Source organism: Ambystoma mexicanum, chromosome 3q, assembly GCF_040938575.1.
Source record: "Ambystoma mexicanum isolate Mex_15411 chromosome 3q, UKY_AmexF1_1, whole genome shotgun sequence".
In the NCBI taxonomy this organism is placed as follows: Eukaryota; Metazoa; Chordata; class Amphibia; order Caudata; family Ambystomatidae; genus Ambystoma; species Ambystoma mexicanum.
This window is the reverse complement of record NC_090926.1, coordinates 1285988481-1286003649: the sequence shown is the minus strand read 5'-3', so window position 1 is coordinate 1286003649 and position 15169 is coordinate 1285988481.

Here is a 15169-nt window from a genome sequence, read left to right as displayed (position 1 = left end):
GCTGCCCTGCCACTGGGGTCAGAGATGCCTGACCCCTGCAATAGAGACAGCACTGGGAGCTGCCCTGTCACTGGGGTCAGAGATCCCTGAACCCTGCAATAGAGACAGCACTGGGAGCTGCCCTGTCACTGGGGTCAGAGACCCCTTACCCCTGCAATAGAGACAGCACTGGGAGCTGCCCTGTCACGGGGGTCAGAGAGACCTCACTCCTGCAATAGAGACAGCACTGGGAGCTGCCCTGTCACTGGGGTCAGAGATCCCTGATCCCTGCAATAGAGACAGCACTGGGAGCTACCCTGTCACTGGGGTCAGAGAGCCCTCACCTCTGCTTCAAAACAGCACTGGGAGCTGCCCTGTCACTGGAGTCAGAGAGACCTCACCTCTGCTTCAGAGATAGCACTGGGAGCTGCCCTGTCACTGGGGTCAGAGAGCCCTCACCTCTGCTTCTGAGACAGCACTGGGAGCTGCCCTGTCACTGAGGTTAGAGACCCCCCACCTCTGCATCAGAGACAGCACTGGCAGCTGCCCTGTCACTGGGATCAGAGACCCCCCTCACCTCTGCTGCAGAGACATCACTGGGAGCTGCCCTGTCACTGGGGTCAGAGAGCCCTCACCTCTGCATCAGAGACAGCACTGGGAGCTGCCCTGTCACGGGGGTCAGAGAGCCCTCATCTCTGCTTCAGAGATAGCACTGGGAGCTGCCCTGCCACTGGGGTCAGAGATGCCTGACCCCTGCAATAGAGACAGCACTGGGAGCTGCCCTGTCACTGGGGTCAGAGATCCCTGAACCCTGCAATAGAGACAGCACTGGGAGCTGCCCTGTCACTGGGGTCAGATAACTCTCACCTCTGGAATAGGTACAGCACTGGGAGCTGCCATGTCACTGGGGTCAGAGTATCCTCACCTCTGCTTCAGAGACAGCACTGGGAGCTGCCATGTCACTGGGGTCAGAGAGCCCCCACCTCTGCTGCAGAGACAGCAATGGGAGCTGCCCTGTCACTGGGGTCATAAACATCCCTCACCTCTGCTTCAAAGACAGCACTGGGAGCTGCCCTGTCACTGGGGTCAGAGAGACCTCACCTCTGCTTCAGAGATAGCACTGGGAGCTGCCCTGTCACTGGGGTCAGAGAGCCCTCCCCTCTGCTGCAGAGACAGCTATGGCAGCTGCCCTGTCACTGGGGTCAGAGATCTCTGACCCCTGCAATAGAGACAGCACTGGGAGCTGCCCTGTCACTGGGGTCAGAGATCCCTGACCCCTGTGATAGAGACAGCACTGGGAGCTGCTCTGTCACTGGGATCAGAGACCCCCTCACCTCTGCTGCAGAGACAGCACTGGGAGCTGCCCTGTCACTGGAGTCAGAGAGCCCTCGCCTCTGCATCAGAGACAGCACTGGGAGCTGCCATGTCACTGGGGTCAGAGTATCCTCACCTCTGCTTCAGAGACAGCACTGGGAGCTGCCCTGTCACTGAGGTCAGAGAACACTCACCTCTGCTGTAGAGACAGCACTGGGAACTGCCCTGTCACTGGGGTCAGAGAGCCCTCGCCTCTGCATCAGAGACATCACTGGGAGCTGCCATGTCACTGGGGTCAGAGAGCCCTCACCTCTGCATCAGAGACAGCACTGGGAGCTGCCATGTCACTGGGGTCAGAGAGCCCCCACCTCTGCTTCAAAGACAGCACTGGGAGCTGCCCTGTCACTGGAGTCAGAGAGACCTCACCTCTGCTTCAGAGACAGCACTGGGAGCTGCCCTGTCACTGGGGTCAGAGACCCCTTACCCCTGCAATAGAGACAGCACTGGGAGCTGCCCTGTCACTGGGGTCAGAGAGACCTCACTCCTGCAATAGAGACAGCACTGGGAGATGCCCTGTCACTGGGGTCAGAGATCCCTGATCCCTGCAATAGAGACAGCACTGGGAGCTACCCTGTCACTGGGGTCAGAGAGCCCTCACCTCTGCTTCAAAGACAGCACTGGGAGCTGCCATGTCACTGGGGTCAGAGAGCCCCCACCTCTGCTTCAAAGACAGCACTGGGAGCTGCCCTGTCACTGAAGTCAAAGAGACCTCACCTCTGCTTCAGAGATAGCACTGGGAGCTGCCCTGTCACTGGGGTCAGAGAGCCCTTACCTCTGCTTCTGAGACAGCACTGGGAGCTGCCCTGTCACTGAGGTTAGAGAACCCCCACCTCTGCATCAGAGACAGCACTGGCAGCTGCCCTGTCACTGGAATCAGAGACCCCCCCTCACCTCTGCTGCAGAGACATCACTGGGAGCTGCCCTGTCACTGGGGTCAGAGAGCCCTCACCTCTGCATCAGAGACAGCACTGGGAGCTGCCCTGTCACTGGGGCCAGAGAGGCCCTCACCTCTGCTTCTGACACAGCACTGGGTGCTGCGCTGTCACTGGGGGTAGCGAGCCCTCGCCTCTGCTGCAGAGACAGCACTGGGAGCTGCCCTGTCACTGGGGTCAGAGAGCCCTCACCTCTGCTTCAGAGACAGCACTGGGAGCTGCCCTGTCACCGGGGTTAGAGACCCCCCACCTCTGCATCAGAGACAGCATTGGGAGCTGCCCTGTCACTGGAGTCAGAGAGCCCTCAACTCTGCTTCAGAGACAGCACTTGGAGCTGCCCTGTCACTGGGGTCAGAGATCCCTCCCCTCTGCTGCAGAGACAGCACTGGCAGCTGCCCTGTCGCTGGGGTCAGAGATCCCTGACCCCTGCAATAGAGACAGCACTGGGAGCTGCCCTGTCACTGGGGTCAGAGATCCCTGATCCCTGCAATAGAGACAGCACTGGGAGCTGCCCTGTCACTGGGATCAGAGACCCCCTCACCTCTGCTACAGAGACAGCACTGGGAGCTGCCCTGTCACTGGGGACAGATAACTCTCACCTCTGCAATAGGGACAGCACTGGGAGCTGCCCTGTCACTGGGGTCAGAGTATCCTCACCTCTGCTTCAGAGACAGCACTGGGAGCTGCCCTGTCACTGGGGTCAGAGAACACTCACCTCTGCTGTAGAGACAGCACTGGGAGCTGCCCTGTCACTGGGGTCAGAGAGCCCTCGCCTCTGCATCAGAGACAGCACTGGGAGCTGCCATGTCACTGGGGTCAGAGAGCCCTCACCTCTGCATCAGAGACAGCGCTGGGAGCTGCCATGTCACTGGGGTCAGAGAGCCCCCACCTCTGCTTCAAAGACAGCACTGGGAGCTGCCCTGTCACTGGAGTCAGAGAGACCTCACCTCTGCTTCAGAGACAGCACTGGGAGCTGCCCTGTCACTGGAGTCAGAGACCCCTTACCCCTGCAATAGAGACAGCACTGGGAGCTGCCCTGTCACGGGGGTCAGAGAGACCTCACTCCTGCAATAGAGACAGCACTGGGAGCTGCCCTGTCACTGGGGTCAGAGATCCCTGATCCCTGCAATAGAGACAGCACTGGGAGCTACCCTGTCACTGGGGTCAGAGAGCCCTCACCTCTGCTTCAAAACAGCACTGGGAGCTGCCCTGTCACTGGAGTCAGAGAGACCTCACCTCTGCTTCAGAGATAGCACTGGGAGCTGCCCTGTCACTGGGGTCAGAGAGCCCTCACCTCTGCTTCTGAGACAGCACTGGGAGCTGCCCTGTCACTGAGGTTAGAGACCCCCCACCTCTGCATCAGAGACAGCACTGGCAGCTGCCCTGTCACTGGGATCAGAGACCCCCCTCACCTCTGCTGCAGAGACATCACTGGGAGCTGCCCTGTCACTGGGGTCAGAGAGCCCTCACCTCTGCATCAGAGACAGCACTGGGAGCTGCCATGTCACTGGGGTCAGAGAGCCCTCACCTCTGCATCAGAGACAGCACTGGGAGCTGCCATGTCACTGGGGTCAGAGAGCCCCCACCTCTGCTTCAAAGACAGCACTGGGAGCTGCCCTGTCACTGGAGTCAGAGAGACCTCACCTCTGCTTCAGAGACAGCACTGGGAGCTGCCCTGTCACTGGAGTCAGAGACCCCTTACCCCTGCAATAGAGACAGCACTGGGAGCTGCCCTGTCACGGGGGTCAGAGAGACCTCACTCCTGCAATAGAGACAGCACTGGGAGCTGCCCTGTCACTGGGGTCAGAGATCCCTGATCCCTGCAATAGAGACAGCACTGGGAGCTACCCTGTCACTGGGGTCAGAGAGCCCTCACCTCTGCTTCAAAACAGCACTGGGAGCTGCCCTGTCACTGGAGTCAGAGAGACCTCACCTCTGCTTCAGAGATAGCACTGGGAGCTGCCCTGTCACTGGGGTCAGAGAGCCCTCACCTCTGCTTCTGAGACAGCACTGGGAGCTGCCCTGTCACTGAGGTTAGAGACCCCCCACCTCTGCATCAGAGACAGCACTGGCAGCTGCCCTGTCACTGGGATCAGAGACCCCCCTCACCTCTGCTGCAGAGACATCACTGGGAGCTGCCCTGTCACTGGGGTCAGAGAGCCCTCACCTCTGCATCAGAGACAGCACTGGGAGCTGCCCTGTCACTGGGGTCAGAGAGCCCTCATCTCTGCTTCAGAGATAGCACTGGGAGCTGCCCTGCCACTGGGGTCAGAGATGCCTGACCCCTGCAATAGAGACAGCACTGGGAGCTGCCCTGTCACTGGGGTCAGAGATCCCTGAACCCTGCAATAGAGACAGCACTGGGAGCTACCCTGTCACTGGGATCAGAGACCCCTTACCCCTGCAATAGAGACAGCACTGGGAGCTGCCCTGTCACGGGGGTCAGAGAGACCTCACTCCTGCAATAGAGACAGCACTGGGAGCTGCCCTGTCACTGGGGTCAGAGATCCCTGATCCCTGCAATAGAGACAGCACTGGGAGCTACCCTGTCACTGGGGTCAGAGAGCCCTCACCTCTGCTTCAAAACAGCACTGGGAGCTGCCCTGTCACTGGAGTCAGAGAGACCTCACCTCTGCTTCAGAGATAGCACTGGGAGCTGCCCTGTCACTGGGGTCAGAGAGCCCTCACCTCTGCTTCTGAGACAGCACTGGGAGCTGCCCTGTCACTGAGGTTAGAGACCCCCCACCTCTGCATCAGAGACAGCACTGGCAGCTGCCCTGTCACTGGGATCAGAGACCCCCCTCACCTCTGCTGCAGAGACATCACTGGGAGCTGCCCTGTCACTGGGGTCAGAGAGCCCTCACCTCTGCATCAGAGACAGCACTGGGAGCTGCCCTGTCACTGGGGTCAGAGAGCCCTCATCTCTGCTTCAGAGATAGCACTGGGAGCTGCCCTGCCACTGGGGTCAGAGATGCCTGACCCCTGCAATAGAGACAGCACTGGGAGCTGCCCTGTCACTGGGGTCAGAGATCCCTGAACCCTGCAATAGAGACAGCACTGGGAGCTGCCCTGTCACTGGGGTCAGATAACTCTCACCTCTGGAATAGGTACAGCACTGGGAGCTGCCATGTCACTGGGGTCAGAGTATCCTCACCTCTGCTTCAGAGACAGCACTGGGAGCTGCCATGTCACTGGGGTCAGAGAGCCCCCACCTCTGCTGCAGAGACAGCAATGGGAGCTGCCCTGTCACTGGGGTCATAAACATCCCTCACCTCTGCTTCAAAGACAGCACTGGGAGCTGCCCTGTCACTGGGGTCAGAGAGACCTCACCTCTGCTTCAGAGATAGCACTGGGAGCTGCCCTGTCACTGGGGTCAGAGAGCCCTCCCCTCTGCTGCAGAGACAGCTATGGCAGCTGCCCTGTCACTGGGGTCAGAGATCTCTGACCCCTGCAATAGAGACAGCACTGGGAGCTGCCCTGTCACTGGGGTCAGAGATCCCTGACCCCTGCGATAGAGACAGCACTGGGAGCTGCTCTGTCACTGGGATCAGAGACCCCCTCACCTCTGCTGCAGAGACAGCACTGGGAGCTGCCCTGTCACTGGAGTCAGAGAGCCCTCGCCTCTGCATCAGAGACAGCACTGGGAGCTGCCATGTCACTGGGGTCAGAGTATCCTCACCTCTGCTTCAGAGACAGCACTGGGAGCTGCCCTGTCACTGAGGTCAGAGAACACTCACCTCTGCTGTAGAGACAGCACTGGGAACTGCCCTGTCACTGGGGTCAGAGAGCCCTCGCCTCTGCATCAGAGACATCACTGGGAGCTGCCATGTCACTGGGGTCAGAGAGCCCTCACCTCTGCATCAGAGACAGCACTGGGAGCTGCCATGTCACTGGGGTCAGAGAGCCCCCACCTCTGCTTCAAAGACAGCACTGGGAGCTGCCCTGTCACTGGAGTCAGAGAGACCTCACCTCTGCTTCAGAGACAGCACTGGGAGCTGCCCTGTCACTGGGGTCAGAGACCCCTTACCCCTGCAATAGAGACAGCACTGGGAGCTGCCCTGTCACTGGGGTCAGAGAGACCTCACTCCTGCAATAGAGACAGCACTGGGAGATGCCCTGTCACTGGGGTCAGAGATCCCTGATCCCTGCAATAGAGACAGCACTGGGAGCTACCCTGTCACTGGGGTCAGAGAGCCCTCACCTCTGCTTCAAAGACAGCACTGGGAGCTGCCATGTCACTGGGGTCAGAGAGCCCCCACCTCTGCTTCAAAGACAGCACTGGGAGCTGCCCTGTCACTGAAGTCAAAGAGACCTCACCTCTGCTTCAGAGATAGCACTGGGAGCTGCCCTGTCACTGGGGTCAGAGAGCCCTCACCTCTGCTTCTGAGACAGCACTGGGAGCTGCCCTGTCACTGAGGTTAGAGAACCCCCACCTCTGCATCAGAGACAGCACTGGCAGCTGCCCTGTCACTGGAATCAGAGACCCCCCCTCACCTCTGCTGCAGAGACATCACTGGGAGCTGCCCTGTCACTGGGGTCAGAGAGCCCTCACCTCTGCATCAGAGACAGCACTGGGAGCTGCCCTGTCACTGGGGCCAGAGAGGCCCTCACCTCTGCTTCTGACACAGCACTGGGTGCTGCGCTGTCACTGGGGGTAGCGAGCCCTCGCCTCTGCTGCAGAGACAGCACTGGGAGCTGCCCTGTCACTGGGGTCAGAGAGCCCTCACCTCTGCTTCAGAGACAGCACTGGGAGCTGCCCTGTCACTGGGGTTAGAGACCCCCCACCTCTGCATCAGAGACAGCATTGGGAGCTGCCCTGTCACTGGAGTCAGAGAGCCCTCAACTCTGCTTCAGAGACAGCACTTGGAGCTGCCCTGTCACTGGGGTCAGAGATCCCTCCCCTCTGCTGCAGAGACAGCACTGGCAGCTGCCCTGTCGCTGGGGTCAGAGATCCCTGACCCCTGCAATAGAGACAGCACTGGGAGCTGCCCTGTCACTGGGGTCAGAGATCCCTGATCCCTGCAATAGAGACAGCACTGGGAGCTGCCCTGTCACTGGGATCAGAGACCCCCTCACCTCTGCTACAGAGACAGCACGGGGAGCTGCCCTGTCACTGGGGACAGATAACTCTCACCTCTGGAATAGGGACAGCACTGGGAGCTGCCATGTCACTGGGGTCAGAGTATCCTCACCTCTGCTTCAGAGACAGCACTGGGAGCTGCCATGTCACTGGGGTCATAAACATCCCTCACCTCTGCTTCAAAGACAGCACTGGGAGCTGCCCTGTCACTGGGTTCAGAGAGACCTCACCTCTGCTTCAGAGATAGCACTGGGAGCTGCCCTGTCACTGGGGCCAGAGAGCCCTCCCCTCTGCTGCAGAGACAGCTATGGCAGCTGCCCTGTCACTGGGGTCAGAGAACACTCACCTCTGCTGTAGAGACAGCACTGGGAGCTGCCCTGTCACTGGGGTCAGAGAGCCCTCGCCTCTGCATCAGAGACAGCACTGGGAGCTGCCATGTCACTGGGGTCAGAGAGCCCTCACCTCTGCATCAGAGACAGCGCTGGGAGCTGCCATGTCACTGGGGTCAGAGAGCCCCCACCTCTGCTTCAAAGACAGCACTGGGAGCTGCCCTGTCACTGGAGTCAGAGAGACCTCACCTCTGCTTCAGAGACAGCACTGGGAGCTGCCCTGTCACTGGAGTCAGAGACCCCTTACCCCTGCAATAGAGACAGCACTGGGAGCTGCCCTGTCACGGGGGTCAGAGAGACCTCACTCCTGCAATAGAGACAGCACTGGGAGCTGCCCTGTCACTGGGGTCAGAGATCCCTGATCCCTGCAATAGAGACAGCACTGGGAGCTACCCTGTCACTGGGGTCAGAGAGCCCTCACCTCTGCTTCAAAACAGCACTGGGAGCTGCCCTGTCACTGGAGTCAGAGAGACCTCACCTCTGCTTCAGAGATAGCACTGGGAGCTGCCCTGTCACTGGGGTCAGAGAGCCCTCACCTCTGCTTCTGAGACAGCACTGGGAGCTGCCCTGTCACTGAGGTTAGAGACCCCCCACCTCTGCATCAGAGACAGCACTGGCAGCTGCCCTGTCACTGGGATCAGAGACCCCCCTCACCTCTGCTGCAGAGACATCACTGGGAGCTGCCCTGTCACTGGGGTCAGAGAGCCCTCACCTCTGCATCAGAGACAGCACTGGGAGCTGCCATGTCACTGGGGTCAGAGAGCCCTCACCTCTGCATCAGAGACAGCACTGGGAGCTGCCATGTCACTGGGGTCAGAGAGCCCCCACCTCTGCTTCAAAGACAGCACTGGGAGCTGCCCTGTCACTGGAGTCAGAGAGACCTCACCTCTGCTTCAGAGACAGCACTGGGAGCTGCCCTGTCACTGGAGTCAGAGACCCCTTACCCCTGCAATAGAGACAGCACTGGGAGCTGCCCTGTCACGGGGGTCAGAGAGACCTCACTCCTGCAATAGAGACAGCACTGGGAGCTGCCCTGTCACTGGGGTCAGAGATCCCTGATCCCTGCAATAGAGACAGCACTGGGAGCTACCCTGTCACTGGGGTCAGAGAGCCCTCACCTCTGCTTCAAAACAGCACTGGGAGCTGCCCTGTCACTGGAGTCAGAGAGACCTCACCTCTGCTTCAGAGATAGCACTGGGAGCTGCCCTGTCACTGGGGTCAGAGAGCCCTCACCTCTGCTTCTGAGACAGCACTGGGAGCTGCCCTGTCACTGAGGTTAGAGACCCCCCACCTCTGCATCAGAGACAGCACTGGCAGCTGCCCTGTCACTGGGATCAGAGACCCCCCTCACCTCTGCTGCAGAGACATCACTGGGAGCTGCCCTGTCACTGGGGTCAGAGAGCCCTCACCTCTGCATCAGAGACAGCACTGGGAGCTGCCCTGTCACTGGGGTCAGAGAGCCCTCATCTCTGCTTCAGAGATAGCACTGGGAGCTGCCCTGCCACTGGGGTCAGAGATGCCTGACCCCTGCAATAGAGACAGCACTGGGAGCTGCCCTGTCACTGGGGTCAGAGATCCCTGAACCCTGCAATAGAGACAGCACTGGGAGCTACCCTGTCACTGGGATCAGAGACCCCTTACCCCTGCAATAGAGACAGCACTGGGAGCTGCCCTGTCACGGGGGTCAGAGAGACCTCACTCCTGCAATAGAGACAGCACTGGGAGCTGCCCTGTCACTGGGGTCAGAGATCCCTGATCCCTGCAATAGAGACAGCACTGGGAGCTACCCTGTCACTGGGGTCAGAGAGCCCTCACCTCTGCTTCAAAACAGCACTGGGAGCTGCCCTGTCACTGGAGTCAGAGAGACCTCACCTCTGCTTCAGAGATAGCACTGGGAGCTGCCCTGTCACTGGGGTCAGAGAGCCCTCACCTCTGCTTCTGAGACAGCACTGGGAGCTGCCCTGTCACTGAGGTTAGAGACCCCCCACCTCTGCATCAGAGACAGCACTGGCAGCTGCCCTGTCACTGGGATCAGAGACCCCCCTCACCTCTGCTGCAGAGACATCACTGGGAGCTGCCCTGTCACTGGGGTCAGAGAGCCCTCACCTCTGCATCAGAGACAGCACTGGGAGCTGCCCTGTCACTGGGGTCAGAGAGCCCTCATCTCTGCTTCAGAGATAGCACTGGGAGCTGCCCTGCCACTGGGGTCAGAGATGCCTGACCCCTGCAATAGAGACAGCACTGGGAGCTGCCCTGTCACTGGGGTCAGAGATCCCTGAACCCTGCAATAGAGACAGCACTGGGAGCTGCCCTGTCACTGGGGTCAGATAACTCTCACCTCTGGAATAGGTACAGCACTGGGAGCTGCCATGTCACTGGGGTCAGAGTATCCTCACCTCTGCTTCAGAGACAGCACTGGGAGCTGCCATGTCACTGGGGTCAGAGAGCCCCCACCTCTGCTGCAGAGACAGCAATGGGAGCTGCCCTGTCACTGGGGTCATAAACATCCCTCACCTCTGCTTCAAAGACAGCACTGGGAGCTGCCCTGTCACTGGGGTCAGAGAGACCTCACCTCTGCTTCAGAGATAGCACTGGGAGCTGCCCTGTCACTGGGGTCAGAGAGCCCTCCCCTCTGCTGCAGAGACAGCTATGGCAGCTGCCCTGTCACTGGGGTCAGAGATCTCTGACCCCTGCAATAGAGACAGCACTGGGAGCTGCCCTGTCACTGGGGTCAGAGATCCCTGACCCCTGCGATAGAGACAGCACTGGGAGCTGCTCTGTCACTGGGATCAGAGACCCCCTCACCTCTGCTGCAGAGACAGCACTGGGAGCTGCCCTGTCACTGGAGTCAGAGAGCCCTCGCCTCTGCATCAGAGACAGCACTGGGAGCTGCCATGTCACTGGGGTCAGAGTATCCTCACCTCTGCTTCAGAGACAGCACTGGGAGCTGCCCTGTCACTGAGGTCAGAGAACACTCACCTCTGCTGTAGAGACAGCACTGGGAACTGCCCTGTCACTGGGGTCAGAGAGCCCTCGCCTCTGCATCAGAGACATCACTGGGAGCTGCCATGTCACTGGGGTCAGAGAGCCCTCACCTCTGCATCAGAGACAGCACTGGGAGCTGCCATGTCACTGGGGTCAGAGAGCCCCCACCTCTGCTTCAAAGACAGCACTGGGAGCTGCCCTGTCACTGAAGTCAGAGAGACCTCACCTCTGCTTCAGAGACAGCACTGGGAGCTGCCCTGTCACTGGGGTCAGAGACCCCTTACCCCTGCAATAGAGACAGCACTGGGAGCTGCCCTGTCACTGGGGTCAGAGAGACCTCACTCCTGCAATAGAGACAGCACTGGGAGATGCCCTGTCACTGGGGTCAGAGATCCCTGATCCCTGCAATAGAGACAGCACTGGGAGCTACCCTGTCACTGGGGTCAGAGAGCCCTCACCTCTGCTTCAAAGACAGCACTGGGAGCTGCCATGTCACTGGGGTCAGAGAGCCCCCACCTCTGCTTCAAAGACAGCACTGGGAGCTGCCCTGTCACTGAAGTCAAAGAGACCTCACCTCTGCTTCAGAGATAGCACTGGGAGCTGCCCTGTCACTGGGGTCAGAGAGCCCTCACCTCTGCTTCTGAGACAGCACTGGGAGCTGCCCTGTCACTGAGGTTAGAGAACCCCCACCTCTGCATCAGAGACAGCACTGGCAGCTGCCCTGTCACTGGAATCAGAGACCCCCCCTCACCTCTGCTGCAGAGACATCACTGGGAGCTGCCCTGTCACTGGGGTCAGAGAGCCCTCACCTCTGCATCAGAGACAGCACTGGGAGCTGCCCTGTCACTGGGGCCAGAGAGGCCCTCACCTCTGCTTCTGACACAGCACTGGGTGCTGCGCTGTCACTGGGGGTAGCGAGCCCTCGCCTCTGCTGCAGAGACAGCACTGGGAGCTGCCCTGTCACTGGGGTCAGAGAGCCCTCACCTCTGCTTCAGAGACAGCACTGGGAGCTGCCCTGTCACTGGGGTTAGAGACCCCCCACCTCTGCATCAGAGACAGCATTGGGAGCTGCCCTGTCACTGGAGTCAGAGAGCCCTCAACTCTGCTTCAGAGACAGCACTTGGAGCTGCCCTGTCACTGGGGTCAGAGATCCCTCCCCTCTGCTGCAGAGACAGCACTGGCAGCTGCCCTGTCGCTGGGGTCAGAGATCCCTGACCCCTGCAATAGAGACAGCACTGGGAGCTGCCCTGTCACTGGGGTCAGAGATCCCTGATCCCTGCAATAGAGACAGCACTGGGAGCTGCCCTGTCACTGGGATCAGAGACCCCCTCACCTCTGCTACAGAGACAGCACGGGGAGCTGCCCTGTCACTGGGGACAGATAACTCTCACCTCTGGAATAGGGACAGCACTGGGAGCTGCCATGTCACTGGGGTCAGAGTATCCTCACCTCTGCTTCAGAGACAGCACTGGGAGCTGCCATGTCACTGGGGTCATAAACATCCCTCACCTCTGCTTCAAAGACAGCACTGGGAGCTGCCCTGTCACTGGGTTCAGAGAGACCTCACCTCTGCTTCAGAGATAGCACTGGGAGCTGCCCTGTCACTGGGGCCAGAGAGCCCTCCCCTCTGCTGCAGAGACAGCTATGGCAGCTGCCCTGTCACTGGGGTCAGAGATCCCTGACCCCTGCAATAGAGACAGCACTGGGAGCTGCCCTGTCACTGGGGTCAGAGATCCCTGACCCCTGCAATAGAGACAGCACTGGGAGCTGCCCTGTCACTGGGATCAGAGACCCCCTCACCTCTGCTGCAGAGACAGCACAGGGAGCTGCCCTGTCACTGGGGTCAGATAACTCTCACCTCTGCAATAGGGACAGCACTGGGAGCTGCCCTGTCACTGGGGTCAGAGTATCCTTACCTCTGCTTCAGAGACAGCACTGGGAGCTGCCCTGTCACTGGGGTCAGAGAGACCTCACTCCTGATATAGAGACAGCACTGGGAGCTGCCCTGTCACTGGGGTCAGAGATCCCTGATCCCTGCAATAGAGACAGCACTGGGAGCTACCCTGTCACTGGGGTCAGAAAGCCCTCACCTCTGCTTCAAAGACAGCACTGGGAGCTGCCATGTCACTGGGGTCAGAGAGCCCCCACCTCTGCTTCAAAGACAGCACTGGGAGCTGCCCTGTCTCTGGAGTCAGAGAGACCTCACCTCTGCTTCAGAGATAGCACTGGGAGCTGCCCTGTCACTGGGGTCAGAGAGCCCTCACCTCTGCTTCTGAGACAGCACTGGGAGCTGCCCTGTCACTGAGGTTAGAGACCCCCCACCTCTGCATCAGAGACCGCACTGGCAGCTGCCCTGTCACTGGGATCAGAGACCCCCCTCACCTCTGCATCAGAGACAGCATTGGGAGCTGCCCTGTCACTGGGGTCAGAGAGCCCTCACCTCTGCTTCAGAGACAGCACTGGGAGCTGCCCTGTCACTGGGGTCAGAGAGCCCTCACCTCTGCAGCAGAGACAGCACTGGCTGCCCTGTCACTGGGGTCAGAGATGCTGACCCCTGCAATAGAGACAGCACTGGGAGCTGCCCTGTCACTGGGGTTAGAGATCCCTGACCGCTGCAATAGTGACAGCACTGGGAGCTGCCCTGTCACTGGGATCAGAGACCCCCTCACCTCTGTTGCAGAGACAGCACTGGGAGCTGCCCTGTCACTGGGGTCAGATAACTCTCACCTCTGCAATAGGGACAGCACTGGGAGCTGCCATGTCACTGGGATCAGAGTATCCTCACCTCTGCTTCAGAGACAGCACTGGGAGCTGCCATGTCACTGGGGTCAGAGAGTCCCACCTCTGCTGCAGAGACAGCACTGGGAGCTGCCCTGTCACTGGGGTCATAAACATCCCTCACCTCTTCTTCAAAGACAGCACTGGGAGCTGCCCTGTCACTGGTGTCAGAGAGACCTCACCTCTGCTTCAGAGATAGCACTGGGAGCTGCCCTGTCACTGGGGTCAGAGAGCCCTCCCCTCTGCTGCAGAGACAGCTATGGCAGCTGCCCTGTCACTGGGGTCAGAGATCCCTGACCCCTGCAATAGAGACAGCACTGGGAGCTGCCCTGTTACTGGGGTCAGAGATCCCTGACCCCTGCAATAGAGACAGCACTGGGAGCTGCCCTGTCACTGGGATCAGAGACCCCCTCACCTCTGCTGCAGAGACAGCACTGGGAGCTGCCCTGTCACTGGGGTCAGATAACTCTCACCTCTGCAATAGGGACAGCACTGGGAGCTGCCCTGTCAGTGGGGTCAGAGTATCCTCACCTCTGCTTCAGAGACAGCACTGGGAGCTGCCCTGTCACTGGGGTCAGAGAACACTCATCTCTGCTGTAGAGACAGCACTGGGAGCTGCTCTGTCACTGGGGTCAGAGAGCCCTCGCATCTGCATCAGAGACAGCACTGGGAGCTGCCCTGTCACTGGAGTCAGAGAGACCTCACCTCTGCTTCAGAGATAGCACTGGGAGCTGCCCTGTCAATGGGGTCAGAGACACCTTACCCCTGCAACAGAGACAGCACTGGAAGCTGCCCTGTCACTGGGGTCAGAGAGACCTCACTCCTGCAATAAAGACAGCACTGGGAGCTGCCCTGTAACTGGGGTCAGAGATCCCTGATCCCTGCAATAGAGACAGCACTGGGAGCTACCCTGTCACTGGGGTCAGAGAGCCCTCACCTCTGCTTCAAAGACAGCACTGGGAGCTGCCATGTCACTGGGGTCGGAGAGCCGACACCTCTGCTTCAAAGACAGCACTGGGAGCTGCCCTGTCACTGGAGTCAGAGAGACCTCACCTCTGCTTCAAAGACAGCACTGGGAGCTGCCCTGTCACTGGAGTCAGAGAGCCCTCACCTCTGCTTCAGAGACAGCACTGGGAGTTGCCCTGTCACTGGGGTCAGAGACCCCTTACCCCTGCAATAGAGACAGCACTGGGAGCTGCCGTGTCACTGGGGTCAGAGAGACCTCACTCCTGCAATAGAGACAGCACTGGGAGCTGCCCTGTCACTGGGGTCAGAGATCCCTGATCCCTGCAATAGAGACAGCAAAGGGAGCTACCCTGTCACTGGGGTCAGAGACCCCTTACCCCTGCAATAGAGACAGCACTGGAAGCTGCCCTGTCACTGGGGTCAGAGAGACCTCACTCCTGCAATAAAGACAGCGCTGGGAGCTGCCCTGTAACTGGGGTCAGAGATCCCTGATCCCTGCAATAGAGACAGCACTGGGAGCTACCCTGTCACTGGGGTCATAAACATCCCTCACCTCTTCTTCAAAGACAGCACTGGGAGCTGCCCTGTCACTGGTGTCAGAGAGACCTCACCTCTGCTTCAGAGATAGCACTGGGAGCTGCCCTGTCACTGGGGTCAGAGAGCCCTCCCCTCTGCTGCAGAGACAG